Raw genomic sequence first — 8,483 nt, forward strand, 5'->3', positions numbered from 1 at the left:
CTGCCTTCGTCACTCAAATAGTACAGCGAGCAAGCGACCTTGGTCACAACGTCCACCGGTGATCTTAACCGTGTTGTCTGGCCTTGAATGTAATGTTGTAACTGTTCACTCAGATGTTCATTCAAAAGTTCTCACGCCACTCCTCTGGCACAACCGTTCCACACACAAAGTTATCCCACCAGGCACGGCAGCGTCCAGGTCTCACCCGAAATCACTGATCGATGTATGGTCTGAAAGGCAATTCACATCAAGATCTGCCGCTGAACAACAGCTCTGAGTAAACACTCCGTCTTCTTTGAAGCAAAGCTATGTGGAGCATGTGCAAACTAATATTAATCTTCAATAGGGCTACCAAAACTGTGAGCAAATAAAACAACTGTTGTGTGATGCCGTCCGCCATCTTGGTTGAAATGGTCACATGACTGCATTATATGACTAACATGCATCATCGTTTTCGAAAGTCTCCATATTTGCTGTCCACACTACGACGCAACAGCACCGTTTTCAAATCTATGTGTTTTCGAGAGCGTTTCCAAAACGCTGCGTTTTCATTCGGGGAAAACACCGTCTCAGTGTGGACAGGAGGCCAAAACGAAAACGCACTAGTGTGGACGTAGCCTGAGAGTGGTGTGGCTGTGGATTGCAGGCTGGTTGCATGTTAGTCAGTACGGGGCTGAGCATTCACTAAAGTGCTGAATCTGTTGAAAAACACATTTAACTCATTAACTCTATCCTCATCAGCCCCATCAACTCTCCTACTGGATGGCGTGAATCCAGTGATTGTCTTTATACCACTCCACACCTCTCTCATGTAGTTCTGCTGGAGTTTCAATTCAATTCAATTCAATTTTATTTATACAGCACCAAATTACAACAACAGTCGCCTCAAGGCGCTTTATACTGTAGGAAGACCCTACAATAATACATACATACAGAGAAAAACCCAACAATCAAATGACCCCCTATGAGCAAGCACTTTGGCGACAGTGGGAAGGAAAAACTCCCTTTTAACAGGGAGAAACCTCCAGCAGAACCAGGCTCAGGGAGGGGCGGCCATCTGCTGCGACCGGTTGGGGTGAGAGAAGGAAGACAGGATAAAAGACATGCTGTGGAAGAGAGACAGAGATTAACAACAAATACGATTCAATGCAGAGAGGCCCACTCTTTCTAGTCCCTGTAAGTACTCTTGCTGCAGCATTTTAGAATAACTGAAGGCTTTTCAGGGAGTTTTTAGGACATCCTGATAATAATGAATTACAGTACCCATATGGAAAAGAAATAGAAAAAACTTATAAAAGACTTGCATAAGATGTGGCCTGCTTCATATAGTGAATCATATAAGGCTTATATAATTGATTGATTGATTGATTGAATCTTTATTTTGAACATGTTGAAAAAGTACAACAAAATAGAATTAAATAAGAGACAAATGAACAAAGCAAAACAAAAGGAAAATGAGCAACCACAACTCCAAATAACGTTCTTGTTCAAAAAGGAGCAGGAAGAAGCATAAGCTTATTTAATCCCACCCCCTTTCCACTATCTAGTATCAATAGACTACAGAAATACCTCCTTGCAATTACATTATATGTTATGTGTAATTTTTTTTTTTTTAATATATATACATATATATGTTTCTATCTATCCATACATACGTATATACACATACGCACATATACACATTTTCAATAACCCCATTAACACCTCAAGGATACACAACCTACAAATACATACATATATATATATATATATATATATATATATATATATATATATATATATATATATATATATATATATATATATATATATATATATATATATATATATACACACATATATATATATATACATATATATACACATATATACCCATACCAACATACCCGTGCACCCGCACACACATGAAAATATTAGACAAGAACACCTTATCAAATCTCTACCTTTTCCCTGTACCCTGTAAAAACCATATCCTTAAACCGCTTTTTAAACTGTCCCATGCTTGGACATTGCTTCATATCTTTACTTAGTCTGTTCCACAGCTTCACTCCACACACAGAGATGCAAAAACTTTTTAATGTTGTACGGATACGAAGATGTTTTAAATTTAATTCCCCCCTCAAATTGTATCCCCGTTCCCTTTTAGAAAACATTTTTAGAATATTGTCAGGAAGCAGGTTATTTATTGCTTTATATATAATTTGTGCAGTGAGAAAATGAACCAGATCTGTGAATTTTAGAATTTTTGATTTTAAGAATAGTGGATTTGTATGATCTCTGTAACCAGTTTTATGGATTATCCTTATGGCCCTTTTTTGTAATATAAAGATTGATGATAGCGAACATTTGTAAGTATTGCCCCAAACCTCTGCACAGTAATTCAAATACGGTGCACAGGGAACAATAGAGAATGTGGAGTGATTTGTGATCCAGAATGTGTTTTACTTTACTCAAGATTGAGACACTTCTTGAAATTTTGTTATGTATATGATTTATATGAGACTTCCAGTTTAATTTATCATCTATAATCACACCAAGAAACTTATGTTCAAGTACTCTTTCAATTTCCACACCATCTAAATGAATCTGCACTTGTGCATTTCTAAGGGAATTCCCAAATAAGATAATTTTAGTTTTACTTAGATTTAGCGATAGTTTGTTCCTGTTAAACCATTTTTTAATTTTGCACATTTCTGAAGTAATTGTATCCAGCAGCTCCTTTAGATTCCCCCCAGAACAAAAAATATTTGTGTCATCTGCAAATAATACTAATTTTAATATATCAGATGCCTTACAAATATCATTTATATAAATAATAAATAATTTTGGACCCAGTACAGAGCCTTGTGGAACACCACAAGCAATGTCCAAGCATGATGAGGAATGGACACCCAGCTTCACAAATTGTTTCCTGTCACTTAAATAATTTTTCACCCATTGCAGTACAACCCCCCTGATCCCGTACCGTTCCAGTTTATTAATTAATATGTCATGATTGATTGTGTCGAATGCTTTCTTGAGATCCAGAAATACTCCAGCTGCATACTGTTTCTGATCTATAGCATTTGTAATCTCCTCAATTGATTCGATTAATGCCAGAGATGTTGATCTTTTTGATCTGAATCCATATTGACTGTCAGAGAGTAATTTATATTTATCTAAGAATTTGTCTAATCGTTTATTAAACAGGTTTTCTAGGATTTTGGAGAATTGTGGTAGTAAAGAAACAGGCCTGTAATTTGTGAAGTGGCGTCTATCCCCGGTTTTATACAGCAGCACAACTTTAGCTATTTTCATTTTGTTTGGCACTTTTCCCGTCTGAAATGATAAGTTGCAAATATATGTTAGAGGTCCTACAATTCCTTCAATGACCTTCTTGACGATTTTCATGTCAATATCATTACAATCAGTAGATGTTTTATATTTACACATGTGTACAATGTCAATTATTTCTTTTTCCTCCACTGATGTGAGGAACATTGAGTTAGGGTTCCTATCAATCAGGTTTTCACTACAGTCTACTGATGGCAGTGACTCAGGAATTTGTTCTGCCAGTTTTGGTCCAATATTTACAAAATAATGATTAAAGCTGTTGACCTTATCAGCAGTGTTTTCCATAATATTGCCATTGTCGATAAAGTATTGAGGATAACTTTGTTGTCCAGAATTATTTTTAATGATACTATTTAAAACATCCCATATTCCCTTCATATTATGTTTATTGTTGTTCAATATTTTACTATAATACTCCTTTCTACATACACGTATAATATTAGTCAACTTATTTTTGTATTTTTTATATTTATTTTCAGCATCTTTTGTTCTTTGTTTTAGGAATTCCCTATAGAGTGTATTTTTCTTTTTACATGCGTTTTGTAAACCCTTGGTGATCCATGGTCTATCTGAATATTTGTGCTTTCTGTTGTATTTTATTGTTGGACAGTTTTTATTGTACAACTCCATGAATATTCTTAAAAATAATTTACTCATGAAAGTGGCCACTTTCTCATTAGTTTCATATATTGTTTTAGTAAGTATCCAAAACATAAGAGTTTCATTTATATAATTTTTCAAGGGATCTCATATCTGTTTTCATTCTTGTATGCTTTTCATACAAGTTTCACACAAGACAAACTTTATAAATTTTATATATATCTTTTCCATATGGGTAGTCCAGTCTAGAAGTAATAAATGCATGAACTAGTTTTTCAGCGTCACTCTGAGACACAATATTTCTAATTTTAGAGATATTGTACAAATGGAAGAAAGCAGTCCTACATATTTGTTTAAAATGTGCATTAAAGGACATATCCTGGTCCTCACAGTGTTCCTGGAGGCCAAGATAACGCCATCCAGAGTAAGAATCTGGTTAGATACCATATTTCTAAGATTTTCAGGGCTGAGTACAATAACCTCGGTTTTATCTGAATTAAGAAGCAGAAAGTTAGCGGCCATCCAGGTCTTTGTGTCTGTTATGTATGTTTCCACTCAAGCTTTCTCCTGTAATTGTCCTTAGCCTTAATAACGACTGAACCATTGTCACCTCCTCTCTATTGCTTACTCTTAAGGCCCTGTTATTGTCATTGCCATTTGCTTTGATGTCCTTAGTCATCCACGGCTTGTTATTTGGGTAACAATGGACAGTCCGAGCTGGGACAATGGACTCAGTGCAGAAGGTTATGTAGTCAGTGAACCCATTGATGTCTTCACCGTGAAGTTCACAGTCCCTCCCCCAGTCTGTCACCTCAAAAGAGCCCTATATTTTGCTAAGGCCTTTTCCGACCACCTCTTAATACTTCTAGTATTATATAGCGGGGGGGGTGAAATGAGATTTCAGCCAGTACGTCCGTGGGTCTGGTCGGCTTGTCGTAAATAAGTAAATAATAAATGTGCTGTGTAGCTGCTGCCCTGCGGTCCTATTCCTCAATGAAACTAACAGTTCTGCAGCAACAAGGAGAACCAAATTGTCTTTGTCCACATGTTTGAAAAGAAAGTTAATAAAACAAATCAACACACAACACTAAGCAAAGGACAAAGGAAAAAGTAAGAAAAGGTTCAAGTAAAGAAAAAAAAGCAGGAGCAACTGAAAGAGCAACTGCATTCCGGTTGATGCATGCACACTGTAAAAAAGTCCTCCATAAAGCTAAGACAGCTTACTATTCATCACTTACTGAAGGAAATAAAATAAAAAAACCCAGGTTTATCTTTAGAACTGTAGCCAGGCTATACTGTTGAACCGAGTATTCCTTCAACCTTAACTAGTAATGACTTCACAAATTTCTTTTACAAATAAAATTGGAACAATTCAAGAAAAAAAATTACTCATAACATCTCACAGATGCATCATTTCGTACAGCTAATTTCACTAATATTGATATTTATTTAGAGTTTCTCTCTCCAATAGATACATCTGAGTTAACTTCAGTAATCACTTCTTTCTAACTATCAACATGTTTATTATATCTCATTCTAATAAATACTCAAGACTGCTCAAAAAACTCCAACCATTAAGTAATGTTTCAGTCTTAAATATGATCAATGGGCTATGTACCACAAGCTGGCAGTAGTTAAACTATTACTTTAAAAGCCATCACTTTTAAGTAACAGCCATCATATATTGGAAAGATGTAACAATTAGTTTTTTGCATGAACTGGATCTGAGGTGATTCCGAAGATCATCACGAGTTTGAAAGGAGATTGTAAGCACATTATGGAGCCTCCAAAAAAGCAAAGTTATATGATCTGCATTTTGGCAGCAAAGAGCAAGGGACCAAGCAAGACAGAGACAATAAAAACATGGGAGGGTGTTTAGGAAAGTGGAGACAGCTGGGAACACAGCAGGCACAGATCAGGAGTAACAAGACTAGGGAAGTGTAGCCAAGTACAGGATAGGGTAGGGGAAATTAAAGTAAGATGGAGAGAATGGGCCAATAGCTAGATTCGTAGGAGGGATAAAGTGAGTTGCGTGGAGAAGAATGACTGGAGCCACAGGTAAAGTTGCTATGAATTGTATTAAACTATTTAGCAACAATTTAACAGCATTTCATGAACAGGAATGAAAACATAAAATAAAATACAGTGACAGCAATAATAATAACAGTCAGAATCCTATCTGAGCTCAGATATGTCAGTCTTGCCGGCTTAATAGTCAGTGTTCAGTCAAGTCAAATCCAATAGGTCAAAAGTTTGTGATTGGTGTGATTTCGTCCTACCGCACTGTTGCAATTGTTCGTGAGAGAAGAGCAACCTGCCCTTCTGGGCCAACTCAGAATGGCTGTGGTTCGGTTCAAAGGGAAAGGCTCGCCATCTTCCTCGTCAGGAAGAGATCCAGGTCTCACGATCCCATAAAAAAAAAAACCTAGCCTGTAAACAACAGGACTATTACTAATTCAGTTCACACTCTAATGATATACATGGCCATATGTGTAAATAATGTAAGTGCTATAACAAAACAAGCACAAAACATTAATTCTAATTTCTAACTATAGTCTATACAGTGCATCTTAATCATGAATGCAATCTTTAAATCACAATCAGCTTATTCTATCATTAAGGTGCACATTTCTATCAGAAATCAGAAATAAACCATAAACTATGGTAGATTATTTTTTTACAGTATTGCCCTTTAACTGAATTACAGGAGCATTGCTTTACACTGCATAGCAATGAAGCAATATATTATTTACACTCAATGTACAGAATAAAATTACCAAAAGAATATACAAAAACCCACAGGCTGTAGTTTTACAGTATGTGGTAACGTATCAGCACAGTAAGAATACACACGGACATCTATCCAGTGCCGCTCGAGCATCAAATGTGACAAAATAAAGTAGATTCATGACCTTTAAGATCAACATTAACTTATTCCATCATCTAATTTTAGTGCATTTAATATTCAACAAGTAATACTAGAACATCATCAGCACACAAGCTGAGTGCTCAAAATGGCTGAACTCCGTGAGAAACCCCGTGTGTTCTCCCACAGTGAAAACGTGGTCGGCTACAGCTGCAGCTATGAGCATTAGGCTAGTTAGCTTTTCAATTAGCCTGATTCGCCCAGTCCCAGTTTAACTCACCAGCACACTTCTAATGTTCAACTCTCAGAAAGGATCTTGTTCAACTCTCAGAGAGGATCTTGTCCACTTCATCCGCTCCCGCACAGATCGCGATGGTTTCAAGGTCCGAAATGTTCACAATAAATCAGGTCAGTTTCTCCAAGGTCCATGCAGATCTCCGGTATGGATATTTGCTCAATTTATCAAGTTAACAGTTATTTTCCAGCAAAAAGCTTGGCGGTGAAAATCAGCGATGGTCTTGTGCACCTCCGTCTCTCTCTGTGTCTGAGCACGTGACGGTACAGAGCAGGGGAAGGCGGGGCTTGTTCCTTCCTAACCAGTAGGGGTGTTAAATATACTCTTTGGGTTTTATTCTTATATTTATAGTATTTATCTTTTATTATTGATTTATTTTTGATCAACTCAGTGATTAACAGAGTAATGATGAATCCCAATTAACAATAACATGTTGTAGTGCATTACTGAGTCGTGTAAACTCACTGGGTTACAGAAGCAAAATAGAACATAGTACACACAGGAGAAGAGACTCTGAAAATAAAACAGGAAGTAACAAACACTAAGACCAGGACTAAGACACACAAACCATGGACACGTAACAGACATGATTGAAATACAGAGGTGAACAGAATGGGAATGCAAAATAAACCTAACAAAAGCAAGCAGGGAACAAAACATGATAACTAAATATTACACAAGCAAGATAACGAGAAGCTAAAATAACAAACTCAGGAGTACTATGAAAAACAAAAGGAGTCAAGCCCAGACAAGTCTAATACACAATGAAAACTAAAAAATAGGTGAGAGGGAGGATCATAACTTAATATAGATGGAGGGAACAGACACAGCATGGTAAAATTTTGCTGTGAAAGATTCCTAACTGATGAAGTGATCTAGTGACAGGTGAAATTCCAAAAGACGACAGACTAAACCATCCTTTATGAAAGCCAAGTATACAATTTCACTTCAATGCACCACCCAGCTGTTCAAAAAACAAACCACTATGATGCTTGATAGCAGGTTCCATGTTGTTCTGAGGCTGGTTACTGGCAGATAGTTAACTGGACTCGTCCGTTCTGGGGATTCTTGAGAATTAGGACTGTCCGGCCTTCAGTTAGCTATTCTGGATGCCAGTCATCAGTTAGCAGCTGGTTTATTGTATATATATCTTGTCTGCCTTCACACGTTTAGGGTTTGATATAAAGTTGGCCCACTCTTTGCAGCTATAGCAGCCTCAACTCTTCTGGGAAGGCTTTCCACAAGGTTTAGAAGACTATTTATGGGGATTTATGACCATTTATTCATATATGCATTTGTGAGGTCAGACACTGAAGTAGGACAAGAAGGACTGGCTCACAGTTTCCACTCTAATTCATCCTAAAGTTTTCAATCTGCTTGAGGTCACGA

The 8,483-nt window shown here is 36.8% G+C and overlaps 1 long non-coding RNA gene across 1 annotated transcript; it reads right to left on the bottom strand.

The window, feature by feature from the left end:
- Positions 1 to 5,992: 5,992 nt before the first annotated feature.
- LOC120730845 lies at positions 5,993 to 7,544 on the bottom strand. The gene is made up of 2 exons (XR_005695218.1): positions 7,080 to 7,544; positions 5,993 to 6,363 (listed from the first exon to the last, which is right to left on the bottom strand). It is a non-coding gene; the product is annotated as an uncharacterized LOC120730845 (long non-coding RNA).
- Positions 7,545 to 8,483: the final 939 nt, after the last annotated feature.

This window comes from Simochromis diagramma, unplaced genomic scaffold, assembly GCF_900408965.1.
Source record: "Simochromis diagramma unplaced genomic scaffold, fSimDia1.1 OVJJ01000746.1, whole genome shotgun sequence".
Classification (NCBI taxonomy): Eukaryota; Metazoa; Chordata; class Actinopteri; order Cichliformes; family Cichlidae; genus Simochromis; species Simochromis diagramma.